General features: G+C 37.1%; 1 protein-coding gene across 2 annotated transcripts in view; it reads left to right on the plus strand.

Moving 5' to 3' along the window:
• Window positions 1-18834, plus strand: part of PRKG1 (protein kinase cGMP-dependent 1) — a 1271158-nt gene that overhangs the window by 727671 nt on the left and 524653 nt on the right. The window lies entirely within an intron of this gene.

Consider the following 18834-nt stretch of genomic DNA (forward strand, 5'->3'; position numbering starts at 1 on the left):
AATTACTTCTATTATTTTCACACCATGACTTGCCAGTGAATTTGAAATTAAGTCTAGTGATGTTCTACCTGAGCACTGCTTTGCACTCCTTGCTCTGTATAACAGAATTGCTAATTATAGTACTGGATGAAGATCTCAGCCAATAAATACATGGGCTCCTTCCTGTCAACATTTCATAAATTGGCAGATCATTTGGCCAACAAGCCATCCATTTTTCCCATTTCCTAGCTGTTTGCTACAAAATCAGGTTATATTTGATGACGATTCTCTTAAATTTCATCCTGAGGATTCTCTCTTGTGTAAAGGTTGAATCCAACCAAGAGGAAGTCCTCGGGACCGGGGTTCATTGGAACAGGGTTGGAATCTTGTTTCAGACACTCACTAGCTATGGGATGCTGAGGAGCACACTTCTTTCTGAGCTCCAGATTCTTCATCAATCACCATTCATTGCCAGGCATTGTGCTGAGTTCTGGGGATACAGCTGTCAAATGGAAGTAATAATAGTGATTGCCTAACAGATTTGGTTTTGATATTCATGAATACTCACACACAATCTTTTAGACATATTATTTTTGTGACCGTGTAAGCATGATTGAGTCAAGGCAAGGCACATTGTTGCCATGTACAGGTTGACAGGGATCCAAAGAGAAAAATAAATTTGGTATCTTCTGTTTTATAGCAGAGATGCCCCCCTCAAAAATGGTCATCCTTAAAAGCCAAAAACAATGTTGTCTATGTTCTTTTTTCCCCACAAAGAGCTTTTCTTTTGAAATGCTTCAGCAATTTCTATAAGCCAGCAGGAAAGTTTCCAGAATTCTGCTCCTCTGGATGGAGTTGCCTCTAGCTTGACTTCTATGAGAAAACTTGTCCCTATTCATGTCACTGAACCTGCCTAGTGGGCCTGACTCTGCCTCATAGACCCTTTGGTGTTTTGAGGGGCAGAAAGGTATTCAAGAGACACTGAGTCTGTTTATGGAAATGAAATGGGTCCTTTCCCAATATCCAGGAATCCTCTATAGTCTCATCCATTTATTCCTGGGTCATCTAAACATTTTCCTCTCCTCTATGTAGGTTCTGAAGGTGATAGTGATGAGTAATGTTCAGTGGGAAAAAGAGACAGAGATGGGAGGAAGCTGGGTAATTCACAATCTATGTAATAGGCATGAAAAAAGGTTTTCCTATATATTTCAGGTTCACATAGATTATGAATGCCCATTTAATGTGTTTATGCATGTATAAACAGATGCACTACATCTATGTGTCTATATGCCAGGTATTATCTTTATATGCACACATGTTCATATATATGTATGTATACATGTATGTATTTATAAACATGTGTCTACATATACATGTGTGTATAAGTTAAGATTTCACTGTGGCAGGGATGAAAATGGATACTAAGGCCTCCTACTGAAAGGATCAGAGCTTTCACTTGTATTTCCTTCCAATTGAAAGGATACTTTCAAGAAAAGGGCACAGACCTCTACACCCCAGGATGCTCAGGCACCTATTAGTTCTTGTGATGCTCATTTCCTCCAGCCTTGTATCTTTTGATGAAAAGTGCACTTTGCTTAATGATATTTTGGAGTTTTGGATGGTACAAAGTCTCTAGCCTTCAAAATAATGAAGTACCAAACATGAATGACAATGGGAAAATTTATTTTAGCTGCTGATGAAGAAGAATGGGCTTACAAAGAGCTCATGCCAAACTTTGACCTTGAAGAGAATCATTTCTCTTGTATGAAATTATGAAGAGAAAAATATCCTTGTCCCACTGGCTTGCATGTATGACATGGGGAGTTTCTCTGAAATCATAGATTGTAATGAGTTAAACAAAAAGCAAATAAAATGGGAAAGGTGGCAGAGACTGGGAGAAATCAACCACAAATTAACTAGTAAATATTATGAGAAATATAATTTTCATTCTATTTCATTTAAGAATTTTTTGAGACTTCATGCCACAGATTGTTAAAACAAAGTGAGTTTTCCTGGATTGAGGGAAATTTTTGTTATGAGTAAAGAGCTGTTTGGAAATCTAGGAAGTACAGGGTAAAGATAAGTGGCTATGGAGTAGACCTAGAAGCAGCCTCATCTAACATTTTTATGAATCTTCAAGAGATGGGGTAGAGCTGCTGAAATCTCAGTGATGTCATGGGACATCCAGCAAGTTTGACATCTAAGTCTCTTTCCACTGGAATATTTTGTAGTAAAGAGATAGAACTGGGAGGTTCTTGCAGTGTTGGTATTCTTCTTTCATTTCCATAATAGGAAATGGTTATCAGATATCAGGATTCAGGAGTGGGGAGAAGTATCATTCTCAGTGATGGTCATGGGGCTATTCAGTCATTTGTAGAAGCTAACTCTCTACCACTATAATTTCAATCCATGATCCTATATTTGATTCTTAATGTAGCTGAACATCAAAAAGGATAAACAGAAGAAGAAAGAATACTGTTATCACCAAAAGGTTTATATTGTGTTCACATTAGGAATTTGAAATGTTCTATTTTGTATTTTTCAAGAAATTCATATTATAACCAGAGTTGTAATACGTATTATATAATTTAATAACCAGAGTAAGTCCCATTGTGTTTTTAATGTTTAAGTCATCTTTAACTGGTCAGAAGAGGATTGCTCTTTGAGGAAAAGACTAAAAAATCATAGATTCTGAAGTTCAAAGACTCCTTTCAAATCACTAACCTTCATGTGAATAACTTTATAAACCTTTATGTGAATAACAAAGAAACCAAGGCCCAAATGTTAAGTGATTTACTCCAGGCATCATGGGACTTTGTGGTAAATACAGGACAATGTTAATGTGTGTATTTTGGTCTGTAGGTACTACTTTTCCCCCTTTTGAAATGAAAAGTATCTACAGCCAGAAAGCTTATAGATATATAAAACTTGTGAAAGTTGTAGATGGAGTGAAAATTCTGATACTGACCAAGTGCTAGAAAAATGAATCTTGGCAACACTCTTAGAAGTCTGAACAGCATGGTAGAGTGAAAAGACCTGCAGTAAAGTAAGACCCACATCTGAATCATACTGTGAGATCATGGCAAGTCAGTGAATCTGCCCATTTGAGTATTACCTGTGCTACTGGCCTTACAGGCTTGTGGGAAACAACAATACACAGTGTAATTGATATTATTATTCTCCTGAGTGATATCTTAGCAATTGAAGGGCCCCCTGTTCTTGGTTTTATTTGGATGAAAAGCCTTCAATAAGGGGTTCTGTTGAAGTCAGGGTTTTAAAGAAATAAGAATCTTTTTTTTAAGTCAATAATCCAATTGGGTTGAATTTGAGAGAAATGAGAGAATAGGGTGAGCTAGCCACGGTCCTGATACTGATCACCATTTCATCTGGAAGCGGAGAGAATGGAAACCATGTTATGGATGGATGGTGTTATGAATTGTAAAACATTATCTTTACTGATAAAATCATTGTGTTGTTTTCACTATCATTCATTAGTAATCCTATGTTTTATATTTGGCCAAAAAAGCTTAAAAAAAAAAAGAGAATGTCCTTTCATCAGGTGGAATCTGGGCAGATCCAACTTTTAGATCAGTGGCAGAGTGATCCGGGGAGAATTCAACAAAACCCACACAAGACAGAAGAAGGGAGGCTATTTGTTTTATCTAGACATGTTTACAGTCAGGCTTCTGAGGATTACAGCAAAATCAGGTCCTCTTCTCTTTGTTTAAAGATGCTTTGACACTCATATATGTTGTCCTTTTTGGAATAATCAATTGCAGTAAGTGATATTTTAAAGCAGCCCTGTGACTAAATGCTATTGATTCATCCTGGGCACAATTTATCCTGAGTAACTCATTAAGAAGGCTGATTTAATTAATTTCATTCCATATTATGAGTTCTTTGAGAAGGCTGAATGAGTTGGAAGTCATGAAGCACATCCCGAAGATTGGGGAAATACAAAGACAAGTCTTGGCCATAAATGACCACACACCAGCACAGAGATTTCAAAGACTGAATTGCATTTGAACCGAAATATGAGCTTATAAAAATGAATCATTCTAAAACTGAAGCTCTCCTTTTTCATTGTAGGATGCTGGGTCGAGGTTAGATTAAGTAAAAGAGGGGGGGAAAAGGTTGCAGAGAGATGCTAGCTACTTTCCAAACATTGGATAAATCTGAAAATAATTGCATTGTTTCTTTGCTTTGCCCAGGAGGTCAAGATGCTTTAAAAAAGGGAAAACGTTCTCTCTTATCTGAAACCAGAGGCCTATTCCATTTGTCTTAGCAGTAAGCACAAACAGGAACAGCTATAACCACACATGATAAGTTGATTATAACCTGATCATTTGTATGGACCAAAGGTGGCTTAGCACGAGTTCATAAGACGAATTAAAGTTGAACTCTTTTTGTCCCTTCCTTTCTTTTTTTTTGAGAGGAAAGAGAGGGAGTTACAAAGATAGTCCTCCATTTCCTTATGGAGCCCTTTGAAGGAAGTGGGAGGAAGGGAAAATCTAGATCACAATGGAACAAGTGACTCTGTGAATGGAGCATTGGGGGGGCAGAGGGACAAGGGAGAGAAGTTTAGGGAAAGAAAACATGGTGGACATCAGTTTCTGAAATCTGCATCCCCAAGCTGACTTGTAGAGGAGTAAGTTCACATGAACAACTATTAAGCAATAATAAAATAAAGTATAGAAAATCAAGATTGAATATTAGATTTGGAGCTGGAAGGAGATTCTGGAGCCATCCAATCTAATCTTATGATTTGCAGATGAGAAATAGAGGCCCAGAGAGGTGAACGGATTTGCTCATGATCATAAAATAACTGAGGGGCAGAATCAAGATTGTAGTATTCAAACCAAGGTCTTCTAAGGCCAAATCCCAAGGCTTTTCTATTACACCCACATAGATTTATGACTGTACATTCTATTCCTTGTGGCATCCTAGATCTAGAACTATAAGCAATCTAGTTCAGGTTCATCATTTTGCAGAATGAGAAACTAAGGCCCATGGAGGTTACAGTGGAAGCTTTGTAGAAGGGATAATTTTATTATTGTTTGTAACTATCACACCAGTTCTTGGCACTGTGCCTGACTCATGGTAGGCATTTAATAAGTAAACCTTTAGTGACTGATTAAGCCACACAACTAGACTGTTTTTGGAGTCTGATGACCAGGCTTCCAATTCTAGTGTCTTTTCTTCTGTCTCATGCTATGGAAATTTCTTAGAAAACATTTTCTGGGACCAGGATAAGTAATGAGTCTTCACTATATGCACTAGCAATTGGTAAAATCCAAGACTGTTATCTAAACCTAGGATACATCTTGTTTATGGACAATCTACTCAGGCTTCATTAACGTGGGGAAAATGGTGATTTTCTACACTATTAGTTCTGTCTTTTGTAGGAGGAAATTGATTTTTCCTGATTTGGGTGAGTGAAATGCCAGAGGAATCTTTTGTTGCTGCTTTGGGAAATGAATGAAGGAGCATGAAAAAACAAATGCAAGTAATGGTTCCATATACTCTTCAGTCTGGCACTTTTTCTTTATGTGCCAGCCTCTGTCACAATGGAGACAATTGCATATAAGGATGGCAAATCCAAACCAGGTTCAAGATGTGGATATCAGAGCCTAAACTGCCAAGAATTATCAAGGATTTTTTTTTTAAAATCAGTCATCTGCGCTAAATAAACAGAATGGATATAGAGATTTCAAGAGCAGAATTTGAAGATTAATTAAGACCATAATTTGGAGGTTTTAATTCAGTTAATCTGAGATTGCAAATTGTGTTTTGATAAATTAATTGAAAAGTCAGGATGCCTTTCTTTTTATTTTTTAAATATTTTAAAAAATAACATTCATTTTCTTTGAAAATTGAATTCCAAATTCTCTCCCTTTCTCTTGCCCCTGCTCTACCCAAGAAAGCAAGCAATATGATTCTAAGGAAACATGTGAAGTCATGCAAAGCATTCCTGTATGAGCCTTGTTGAAAAAGAAAACATACATACAAAACAAAAAAAAAAAAAGAAAAGAAAATGGAAAAATATTCTTCTGTCTGCACTCAGAGTTCATCAGTTCTCTCTCTGGAGGTGGAGAGTATTTTCCATCATGAATCCCTTGGAATTGTCTTGAATCATTGTCTCATTTGGAATAACTCTCTCACAGTTGATCATTGTTACAATATCGTGCTTACTGTGTGTGTGTGGTGTTCTGGTTCTGCTTGTGTTACTTGGTATCAATTCAAAAACACTTCCCAGGTTTTTCTGTAACCATTCAGTCAAGATTTCTTTCAACCTCAGAGATAAACTATGGAGAAATAGAAACTTGACTTTAAATCTCATCCCTATTGTACGCTGTGTAATCTTGGGGAAATCACTCATCCTCTCTGGCCCTTGGTTAATTTATACATGGAATCAAGAGGTTAAACTAAATGGCCTCTTTGAGCCAACTCAGAGACAGATCTATGATATCATGAGTTTAAGCCCACTCATTACTTGATCATTTTATTGAAATCATATCACTTAATACATGTGCTCTCTTAACATGTCCATCTTGCTCCAGTCATTAACTGGAACTTAAAGGAAGACCTCCAAGAGGTGGAGATGAGAAGGGAGAGCATTCCAGGCACAGGGATACAGCCAGCGAAAATGCCCAGAATTCATCTTTTAAATTCAGTCAATCATCTTTCCAAAACCATAAACAATGCTCAGAAAATAGTGCTAATAATTTATTGGTCAATTATAATCCAGAAGGAAGAAATTCTTTTTTTTCCTCTTTTACATTTTGGAAGGTAGATTGCTATGCAGAACATTGTGACCAATTAAGTTTTTTAAAATGTTGCATTGAATTGTTTATATGTTACTATGCACTAATTCCATAGGGTCAGGTCTCACTGTGATTTTCAGGGACCAAGTCTGTAAAACAGAGTAACATAACCTTGATTCTGTCCCAGTATGCCCTAAAGGGGCCAGGTAGGGAGAAGTAGGGTGTCATAGCGTACAAGTTTTAGAGTTGAAAGGCACTTTTGAGGTACTATCCACTCCAACTCTCCTGTTTTACACATGAGTACTCTGAGGTTTGTAAAGGTTTGGGGATTTTCTCAAGATCCCACAGTAGTATTTGAGGTCACCTTTTCTTGACTCCAAGTCAAACACATTCTCTTATGCTTCCATGTTGTTTTCTTGGAGCACAAAAAGATACAGTTTTAAAAATTATTAGAACATGAAAATTCTTTGTATTTGGAGTCAGATAATCCCTAAGGTATCTTCTAGCTCTGAATAGATGATCCTATGCTCTCCTGTCTCTTCCAAGATCTCAAAATCTTTGGGGATGGTAAGAACTTGTAGAAGAAAGTCAATCCATGAGTTGTTTTTCCCAGTAATTTTTATTGAATTTTCCCCAATTACATGTTGAAAAATTTCACATTTGTTTGATGACCATTTGAGATCCAAATCCTCTCCCTCTTCCTTTTCCCCTTTCACTGAGACAGAAAATAATCTGATATAAGGTTATATGTGCTATCATGCAATAGCTATTTCCATATGTGTCATGTTGTAAAAGAAGACTCATATAACTCATAGTAGAGAAAAGCTGACGAAGACATAAAGTAAAAATCATATGCTTCAATATGCATTCAGACTCCATCAGTTCCTTGTGGGGCAGTGGATAGCATTTTACTTTATGAGTCCCTTGGAGTTGTCTTACAATCCATAAATTGTTGGGAAGCTCAAATAAGAATGGAGAAAATGAGAACCTCCACCCCTGGAATTTTGAGTTTCTTAACTCACATCAGAAATTAGTTCCATTTTTTGAAAATGAGGATTAAAAACAATGAAATGTGTATGAATTAAATCTTTAGGTGTTAAAAGGATGGCAGAAAAATAATTACTAGAATAAATTAATGGAGTAATTTTAGGCAGAGTCTACATTTGTGTGTGTGTGTTTTTAATACAGATTTCAACAGCTGTAATTTGAGAATATGTGCCTGCTGTGGAGTCTTCGATCTATTAATATTGGTAAGCTGTGTTAACAAGCAAGTCTAGGAGCACCAGAGTTCAGATTAATTATGCAGAAAACCATTATTGACAGCAATTTTATTATGAGCTACATTTCACTTTTGGGCACAGGAATGATAAATGAAAAAAAAAAAACCTTTCTACTTATCTCTGGTCTTTAGCCTGAGAATATCAAATAGCCTTGAGCATTAATACTTATAATAGCTGAATAGAATTCAGAAATATGAAGAGAGTAATAATAGACTCAAAGAGACTTCCTGGAAGTCAACTGGAAGTTGGACCCCCATGAAAAGGTTGAATCTGGAGACTTTCACTCATCTTTGTGAGGGCACCAAAGCAATGCTTTATTCGAAAGCATGTCAAGAGAGTAGATGAGAAAGAAAGAAAAAAGAAAGAAAGAAGGAAAATAGAGAAAAAGAAAGAAGAATGTATGAGCAAGAGAAATAAGAAATAGAAAGAGAGGGAGAGAGAATGAAAGAATGAAAAAGTGTGTGTGTGTGTGTGTGTGTGTGTGAGAGAGAGAGAGAGAGAGAGAGAGAGAGAGAGAGAGAGAGAGAGAGAGAGAGAGAGAGAGAGAGAGAGAGAGAGAGAGATTATTTCAGTGTAGGAGATTTCAGTAGTAAGAGCTGTAGAAAGATTTCATAGTCCTTACAATCTTCTGTAGTAATACTTTAAGTATTTCCACACTCCTTCCCATCAATAAAAACATACATCTTTCTAGACTTCTACATTAATAAGTTTTCTTAAGATACCAGATCCTATTTGGGAACATCACTGCCTAAATTGTGAGCCTACAATACCTAGAGAATACTTTTTGAATATTCACAAACTACATAAGTTTGCCCAATCTCTTCCCATCCCACTCTTAAATTGTTGTTGTTTACTTTCTTATAATTATTTTTACTGTCATTTTAAAAACAAAATAATTTTCTCAGCAGAGGGAATTTTACCTTTGGGATTCTGCTTGGGCCCTAGGTATGTTCATGTTGTCTCTACCATTAAACTCTGAGCTCTTTGAAATCAGGGACCATGTGTTTGTCTTTTTTTGTATACTGATTATTTAACAAAAAGCCTGGAACATAGTCAGTGCTTAATAGTTGCTAATTTGATACCTTGCAAGAGTCCAAAGATACTTCACTCCTACTATGAGTGTTCTCCTTGAAAGATCTGGAAATTCAATGGCCCCATGACCTGGATTCTTTGGAATCTGTCCAGGCTAAAAGGAGACCAGGCAATATAGTGGAAAGTAAAATGACCCTGAAGGTACTTAGGAAGAATTTAAGAAATAACACCCTCCCCTATTTTTTAAGTTTCTTGATGATTGTGAAAAAATGTTCCTTTAATAAAAAAATTAAAGATAAAAACTTAGGCTCAAATCCTGCCCACTACCATCTTTGTTATCCCAGAAAACACATCTAATTTCCCTTGACTTCTGTTCCCTCCTGTATGATGATACTTAATGGGTAATAATGAGCTGCTCAGTTCTTGCTGTGTGATTCTATTCCTTAATTCTTTCATGAGTTTACTAAAGATCTCATTATTTCATCTATCAGCCATACCATCTCATCCTATATGATTCTTGGCTTCCCATGAGACCTCCACAGAGGATACAAGCATTGTGCTACAGTCTTTACTTATGATCTTCTAGCATTTATGGGCATGGACATGCTTGAACTGTCTATCTGTTACATTTTACTTTTCCTGAAGGACCATTCCACCTCTTTTTTGGGTAATAAATTTCTTGGATGACATATTTTATTTGGTTCAATCATATTTAACATGTAGGACATGGCATATAATGTTACCTGAGACATTTAGTAGCTGTATGGTCCTGGGCTAGTCCCCTAATCTTAAGCCTCACTTTCTTTACCTGTAAAATGAATGCAGATTTTGAAGTCTTAATCATGATTCTGAAAGAAGAGTATTTTTTTAGATAAGGAAAAAGATGGACAGTGAGAAATATGGAAGGCAGCTAATTTTCAGACCATTAGGGAGAAGAGACAGCAAAGTAAGTGCCAAAAAATAAATAAGCAATGCATTCCAAGAGGTAGGAGAATTTGGAGGAGTGGGATTAGTTCTACAGTTTTAGAGTCTTCCCACATCCACAAATACAAATTTAAGTGCAGGAAACTTTCAGCAAAGAACAGCTTTCTCCCTCTCTCTCTAAGGAAGCTTTACATGATTAAAAAGTAGACATAATTTGGCCTTGCTGTCTATAGTTCTAATATAGACCAGACTCCTAGCTAATGGCCTTCTGAGGATTAGTTGAGGTTAGCTACAGTACTAAGACTAGATGAACATGCTTTTGACCTAGGATATTTAAGCCCTGAACAATGTAGGATTCCTCTCCCTTTCCCTCTCCCTCTCTCTCTCCCTCTCCCTCTCCCTCTCCCTCTCCCTCTCCCTCTCCCTCTCTGTCTCTCTGTCTCTCTCTGTCTCTCTGTCTCTCTCTGTCTCTCCCTCTCTGTCTCTCTCTCTGTCTCTCTGTCTCTCTCTGTGTCTCTCTCTCCCTCTCTCCCCCTCTCTCTCTCTTTCTCTCTCTCCCTCTCTCCCCCTCTCTCTCTCTTTCTCTCTCTCCCTCTCTCCCCCCCTCTCTCTCTGTCTCTCTGTCTCTCTGTCTCTGTCTCTCTCTGTCTCTCTCTGTCTCTCTCTGTCTGTCTCTCTCTCTGTCTGTCTCTCTCTCTCTCTCTCTCTCTCTCTGTCTCTCTGTCTCTCTCTGTCTCTCTCTGTCTCTCTGTCTCTGTCTCTCTCTCTGTCTCTCTGTCTCTCTCTCTGTCTCTCTCTCTCTCTCTCTCTCTCTCTCTCTCTCTCTCTCTCTCTCTCTCCCCCTCTCTCTATTTCTCCCCTTCCTTATCTTCCCCTTCCTCTTCCTTCTATCTCTGTTTTGGTCTTGTCTCTGTCTCTTGGTCTGTTTCTCTCTACTCATTATGATGTGCATGTGTGAGACTGCTCTTTGCCAGACATAAATTCATAGTTATGGATATCTATATAAATATATCTATATATAGATCTTATGCGAGTCATTGTTTTGATGGCTTTTCAAGCTTTTAAGGAGGTTGTGCTTTCTGGAAATCCTGGCACTAAGTCCTATTGATGAATACGGTAAATGTTAGGAGAGCTAACAAGTAACATTAATCATGCCTCTGCCTGTTGTCTCCAAAGTTGCTCTGACTTATTGAACCTCGAAGAGCATCATGACAGATTAATTGGCAAAGCAACAACCATCTGAGTAGTTCTATGGAAATCATCAAAAGTCAGTTTGCAAATCCCAGGTGAGGGAAAAGATTTTCAACTTTATTTCTCCCTCAGTAGCTACAGGGGCACAGAGGCTTATGTAATATTAAAGACAGGCTTTTATCATGTGTTGTGTTCTACCCACTGTATTGATCTTGGGGCGCTTGGTCTGTCAATGCAATTTAAACATCCTTTGCCCATCTCCCCAATCTAGTATAAGGATGCAAGCAGGAAAAGGATAGAGAGGTTCTCTTTTTTCTCTTTCTCTTCTCCCTCTTCATTTAAAATACATGGTCTACTTGAACCTAATTTATTCTGGGGCTCTTCATGACAATGAGGAGGAATATATTTAGAGTGATTATGAGTCATTAAACTGTCAACAAAGTCTCTCCTAAACACTGATTATGGTTTAACAAGAAAATATTTTGAACTCATTTCATATGGACAGAAATGTTTAGAAAAAGGCCATTTCTTTTGTTTTTTCCTTCCCTTTCTTTACTTCTTTCTCCCTCTCTTTTCTTTCTTCTCCCTTTTTTTCCTTCTTCCTTTCTTTCCTCTTTCCTTCCTTTCCCCTTCCTTTCCTCCTTCCTTCCTTCTTTCCTTTTTTCCTCCATTTATTTCTGAATTACTTTGCCCTAACCAGTAGTAACTCAATAAACCACTCTAGCTTTCTTGGGCAAATAAATAATAGTGCTTAAAGCCAGGATAACTTTTTAAAGCTTGTCTTCCTTTTGTTTTATGAGATTATAAATATGTATTGTTTACTTTTGAGATAGAGAAGAGGACAAGAATTCAATTAAACAATTATTTATTGGCCTAGATTTAATTTCCTACTTCCTCCTTCTCCCTCATGGCCTCAAAACAGGTATATCAGAATTTCTTTCTTAAAACCTCTCACTTTACACCTTGAAAAATATAACTGTACTTTCAGAGCACTGTTGTGGATAAGGGCATGAATAAAGGAAAAATCTTGCCCTCACAGAGCCTAATGTCTAATAGGGACAAAGCAAACATAGACAGCATAGCTATTATGGAAGGTTAATTGTAAATGCACATTGAAGGAAATATAGAGAAAGGGATCATGGACTTTGGAGGAAAGAGAAAGGTCTTTAGAGATTATCATGTGCAGGGAAACATACCCCAGAATGCATGGATAAATTTTAAAGATTCATAAATTGGATAGAAGAGAAATGCCATCTTTATTTCAATATAAATAATTTCTTTTCCAGTTCTGTATGTTTTATGCATTTAAAATTATTGTTTTGAGAAAGGCCTTACCAAATGGAAACCCAAAGGATCCAAGACAGAAAAGCAGAACTTCTCATCTAGTGCAAACCCTCCCTTTACAACAGGGAAATAACAGTAATTTTAAAAGTCTACCTATAAACATATAGTCTGTTTATGTGGGAATTCTCCCCCCAAATCCAAATCTAAATATCATCTTTTTATTTATAGAAGACAGCTTCTTAGGAAGGAACAGCATTTCTATCATCAACTTCACATTAATTTCATTTGATCCAAAGTAATTTTCCTGATTCCCCTTCATGCTGGAGAATGCATAAAGAAGAAAAATGATAAGGATGGGAATAGGAAAAATATATATTTATACAATAGAATCATGAATGAAAAAGAGAGAGAGAGAGAGAGAGAGAGAGAGAGAGAGAGAGAGAGAGAGAGAGAGAGAGAGAGAGAGAGAGAGAGAGAGAGAGAGAGAGAGAGAGAGGGGAGGACAGGACAGATATGTAAACAGATGTATCTTTGGTATAGAATTTCAAGGGAACATTCTCAACACATCCAGATTGTTACATGTTCTGCAAGTTATAGACATAGAGAGTAGCTTGGGGGACAGAGAAGTTTTGACTTGTCCAGAATATCAAAGCCAATAGATGACAGAGACAGAACTTAAGTACATGTATTCTCTATCCACTTTACCACATTTCCTTCTTTTACAAAATACATCCTAGGGGAATACAGGTGATTTAGGGACATTGGATGCACTAACTGGTAAGGGAAAATGGAAAGGTCTTATGTAGAGAGAAGTGCTACTTTGAAAGAAGAAATTTCCTATGAAATAGAGGTAAGCATTCATGCATTCTAGGAGTCAGCTAGTTTTGTAATGGGTGGAATGTTGGAGTCAAGAAGACAAGTTCAAATCCATCTGTATATACTTCTAGTCACTTAGCTTCCCTCAGCCTCAGTATCCTCATCTATAAGATGGGGATTATAATAGGACCTCCCTCCAAGGATTAGTGTGAACATAAAATGGGATAACATTTGTGAAGTACTATGCAAACCTTTTAGTGCTCCTCCATAATCCTAGTTGTCGCTATTATTGTTGTTGTCATTATTATTATTATTTCCAGGAAAAGGAGGAAACAGCTTTTGCTATAGGATAGAGATGGAAAGTGCTAATTACATGCAGGGAAAATCACGATGATTTGTCTGGACCAAAGAATTCACAAAGAGGAAAAAAAAACCATGCAATATGCCTGGAAAAACTATATTGGAGTCAGATGTTTAAAGACTTTAAATATCAAACAAAGGAGTTTGTATTGTATCCTAGAGGTAATAGGGAACCACTAGAACTCATTAAGTAGATGATGGAAGGGGTAATGTGATTAGACTTGTGTTTTAGGAATATGAAATGAGATTTTATATATATACGTATATATAAATATATATACACACACAAAGTATATGTCAATGTTAATTGACATATTAAATTAAATTGACATATTGATATAATTGACATAAATTGACATATTAACATAATTGACATAATAAATTAAAATAATAGTAATTTTAGCTGATATTTATATGGTCCTTTAAGGTCTACAAAGAATACACATATATACATACACACGTATACATACATGTGCATATATGTTTTATATGTATGTGGCATATGTATGTATATATAAACTTCATAGACCTTAAAGGGCTACACAAATATCAGTTAAAATTACTATTATTATTTCAATATCACTTTGATAGAAGAAAGAAGGATGAATTGGAGTTAGGAGAGACAAATCAGGGAAATGACTGAGAAGGCTCTTGTACTACTCTGAAGCAGAGGTGAGAAGCACCTGAATCGATGTGCTAATTATATAAGCAAAGCAAAGGGATGGATGCAAGAGATGTTACGAATATAAAAAAAACAAATAAAGGAACAATTCTAAATTACTTCCCACTAAAGCGTTCTCTAAATGTCAGAGATGATGATGATAAGGAGAGGAAGCTGATGATGATGTGAAATAGAAAAAATGGCAACGAATCTTATATATTAAATGAAGAATAGTGAGTAATCATAAATGGCTCCAAGGTGGCACATTGTCATGAAGGGAACAGTGACGGTACTATATCCATACTTGAGCATAGCTATTATTCCCAACACAGTTATCTTTCACCTGGATGTGCAAAGTTCTTTCCCTAAAGGGTTCACCATCAATCGATACTCTCTACCCTGTCCATATCCCTCCAAAGATGTGGAAACTAAAGGTGAAAGCAATCCTCAAAAGGTGGGCTTGATCTTAAGTAGCCTAATGCATGGATGAGAATCAAACACCAGAGTTTTCCAACTTCCTAGGCCATAGCAGTGCTAATACTTTGTTGGTGGAGTTGTCAGGATCCTTCTAAAGAAACTGAATGTTTAGATGTTTCTATAATGATATCTTTTGAATGAGTCTCAAGCCAACTAAATCTATTTAGGGCTGGTCTAAAAAGACCCTGAAGGGTATGATTAGGCTATATATCTTCATGTCTCTCAGAGTTCAGTGGCTGAAGTTATATTCCTTCCTTTACAATGTAGATGGCATTGGCCTGGGTTAATTACACACAAGCTCCATAAAGCCATCCTAGTAATAATCTTAATTCAGCTTCCGTGATAGCAGGACAGGCTACTGCTTTTTAAATTGGGCTTATGAAATCAAAATGGAAAAAAATACATTGTGATGAATACCCCAGTGCAATGAATAGCATGTGCTATCTATCTGTCATCTTTAGGGGAAAAGATGCTTGATATCGGGGCTTTTTGCTCATTGCCATGGAATATCTCAGCTCCAGCTGTTATCTTCTGTGGGCTTGCAACTTATTAGAATACAAAGTCTCCTTTTTGACCCCCTCAACACAGCCTTTTCTAATGTTCCCTGGGAAGCTCCATTTTTAATTCTCATTTTATCCAAATGCTCATCAGGGGACATAGAAAATGCCAATACTGAGCATTTAATTAATTTTGGTGACTTTCAAAAATTGTATAGCCCCTTTTCATGGCATATATAATTTGACCTCCAAAGCAAAAGAACTAATCCATTAAAATTCAACCCATGGGAACATCTTCTCATAGGTTTAGAGTTGGAAGGAATCTTGGGGGCCATTTAATCCAATATCTTCTTTTTTACAGAGGAAGAAACTGAATTCTGGAGAGGAACTGAAATAACTGAGGTCACACACACATAGCAAATGGGAGAGCAAAAATGCTAAACCTGATCTTGTGTTTCCAAATCTACTGTTCTTTTCATATATATTTATTAAGCACCCTCTGTATACATACACTGTAGGAGGTAGTAGGGAGACAGAGGTAAAACTAGAGTTATTCATTTCCTATTTGATTCTCTTCAGGGCTCAGTAACAAATTGTTCCCATTAACAACTCAGTTTAGTCCAAACAATAAAATTACTCACTTCTGCCTACAAGCATGCGTATATAAAACAATTTTTTTCAAATCAGAGGCAGGAGAAAAATAAACCTAAAACTAATGAAAGGAAATAGGAAGGAGACATTTTATTTTGTGACAATTCTGACTCTCCTGGCGATACTGTCTGAGGTGATTACAATGAGGAGGTGCATCATGACTTATTTTAAATTAAATATGGGGAGAGTTACTGCCCAAATTTTCTAAATGATGTTTTCTTATCCAGCCCCAGAGGAAACTTTTCACTTATGCAAATGACAAAGTGAACCATATTCTCTGGCTTTCAGTAATATTGATTCCATAGATTCAATATTACTGAAAGCCTGAGAATAGAAGACCCAAATCTCCTTTCTGATACTGTAAACCAAGCCTTCAGTATCTATTAAGCAGAAGCATCATATAATGGCCATTTTCTATGGTTATTTTCCATTTTAAAACTTTTTCTTCCCAATTTATGTTATAAAAATTTGTTTGCAGTTTAAAAGGGTGACACATGTAATTTCCAACAGTCTCAAGGAGACAATGGGATTAAGAAAAGCTCTCCAGAGGGGGCAGCTGGGTAGCTCCATGGATTGAGAGCCAGGCCTAGAGATGGGAGGTCCTAGGTTCAAATCTGGCCTCAGACACTTCCCAGCGGTGTGACCCTGGGCAAGTCACTTGACCCCCATTGCCTTTACCACTAGCCCTTACCACTCTTCTGCCTTGGAGCCAATACACAGTATTGACTCCAAGACGGAAGGTAAGGGTTTAAAAAAAAAGAAAAAAAAAAAGAAAAGCTCTCAAGAGATGGTGACATTTGAGTTGGGTTTTAGACTGACTAAGATTTCAATGGAAAGAAGAGATGGGAGGTGTAGGACTTTAATAATAATAATAATAATGATAAGAGGGAAAGGTAAAAAAAAAAGATTCTTTCTGTCAAGTGAGCAGAGCAAAGAGAGACAGAGATTTGCACCTGCAGCCCTTTACCAAAAGCACAAGCTCCAAAAAAAAGAGCTCCACAGAGTGGCTCTCAGTCAATTTATCTCCTAAGCAGCCTTACGTAAAATGAGGACATAACTTAAAAAGATGCTGGGAAGGTAGCGCAGATGTGGCAAATTTTCCATCTGCACAGAACGCATGTATTGAAAAAAGGTGACAAGATCGGAAGAGAGTGTGTTTGGGACATGGAAACTTATCCACTTTGATTAAAGAAGAGAAGTCTTTGACAGATGTTATAGAATAGAAGCCTGGGAATGTGTGAAGGGAGATGGTGATGGTGACAAAAATGACGATGATGATGATGATGATGATGAAGATGATGATTTCTAACATTTATGTAAGACATCAAAATTCATAAAATATTTTAGAAATAATATTTCAATCCTCAGAAAAAACATTGGGTACTATTACAATCATCCCTATTTTATGGATGAAGAAAATGAAGCAGAGGTTAATCACTCACCTGGGGTCATTCAACTACCAGATAGATGATTCTGGATTTGAATTCAGGTCTTCTTGACTTCAACCCCAGCCCTCTTTCACTGCACCACCCAGCTGACTGTTATGGAGAGCCTAGAATGTTAGGCAAAGGATATAAAGTGATTTTGTATAGCCAACAAAGATTTGTGAGCAAAAGTGATTTGTGGGGGAGGTAATGAGAGAAGAGAAGATGTTCTATTTGAAGGCAAAAGGCTAAGCTTTGAATCCCCTCCTCCAACATTGCCAATTAGTAGCTGACCTTGGCAAATCAATGAAGCTCTGCGAGCCTCATTTTTCTCAGCCCCAAATGAGGGACCTGGACTTGATGTCCTCTGAGGGCCTTTCTAGTCTGAAATTTATGATCACCTGCCTGAAGAGATGTAAACATAATTACAGTTATTGGGGAAGCAGATTGAAATATGGGATGGAAGGAGATGGAGGTGACTTAATAAGGAAGGAAAGCAAAGGGAGAGGTTGAGCTCAAAATAAGCTGAATAGCTACAAAGGTTGGGAGGCAGAATTCTGGTCTGGTAGTTTAGGGTTTGGTTGATATAGTGGGCTGACTGGGTTTGAACTTAGTCAAGAGTTCTTAACCTAGGGTAGGAGTTCCCAAGAGGAGTGGATTAACTCTCCAGGGGCTGGTGGTGTAAATATATATTGTATGTATGTGTATACACACACACAGACACACACACTTATGAAGCATATATATATGTGTATATATATATATGTATATATTATATACATATATATATATATATAGAGAGAGAGAGAAATTCTTAATATATTTTGCTACTCAATTGGCTATTCTGGCTGAAGAGGAAGAAATCTGAAGGGTTTTCTATTCAAGTTCTTCAAAATAGTTTAAAGTGGAAGGAGGGTAAAAAGATCTGAGACCATGGATGAATTGCCTATGTGATCCCTAAAGTAGAGGCCACCTCTAAATGAATGATCCTTGTGTAGTAATCCCACATCATAGCGGAGTGTGAGAGGGCTGCAATCTGTATAGCCAATGAAAGATCCTCCTCTTCCTAATTAGAGGCCGTGCAGAATATGGAACAAAGCCTTGGATTCAGGGACAGAAGCCCTGCTTCTTGTCCTGGCTTTGCCACAGATTAGATGCATGATCTTGGTTGATCACTCTCCCAGCATCCTTTTGCCTCCTAAATGAGTGTGTTCACTTCGATGACTTCTGAGGTCTCTTCTCCATCTAAATCAATGAATCGTTTTTCCCTAGAGAAGTGAGGTTCAATCTTTCAAGCTTGAAATTGTAATCCATTTAAATGGAAATCTTTCCATCATATATTGCTTATTTCCTGAAATTATAAAACCCATAGAAGGGAAGCTCTAAGCGGGCAGGGACTCTGATTTCTGAGTAGGCATGCGCATCACCTGGCACATAGAAAGGATTTAACAAACACCCATTAAATTGAACTGAGCAGATACTATTGACTTTTAA

This window comes from Monodelphis domestica, chromosome 1 (genome assembly GCF_027887165.1).
Source record: "Monodelphis domestica isolate mMonDom1 chromosome 1, mMonDom1.pri, whole genome shotgun sequence".
Taxonomy (NCBI): Eukaryota; Metazoa; Chordata; class Mammalia; order Didelphimorphia; family Didelphidae; genus Monodelphis; species Monodelphis domestica.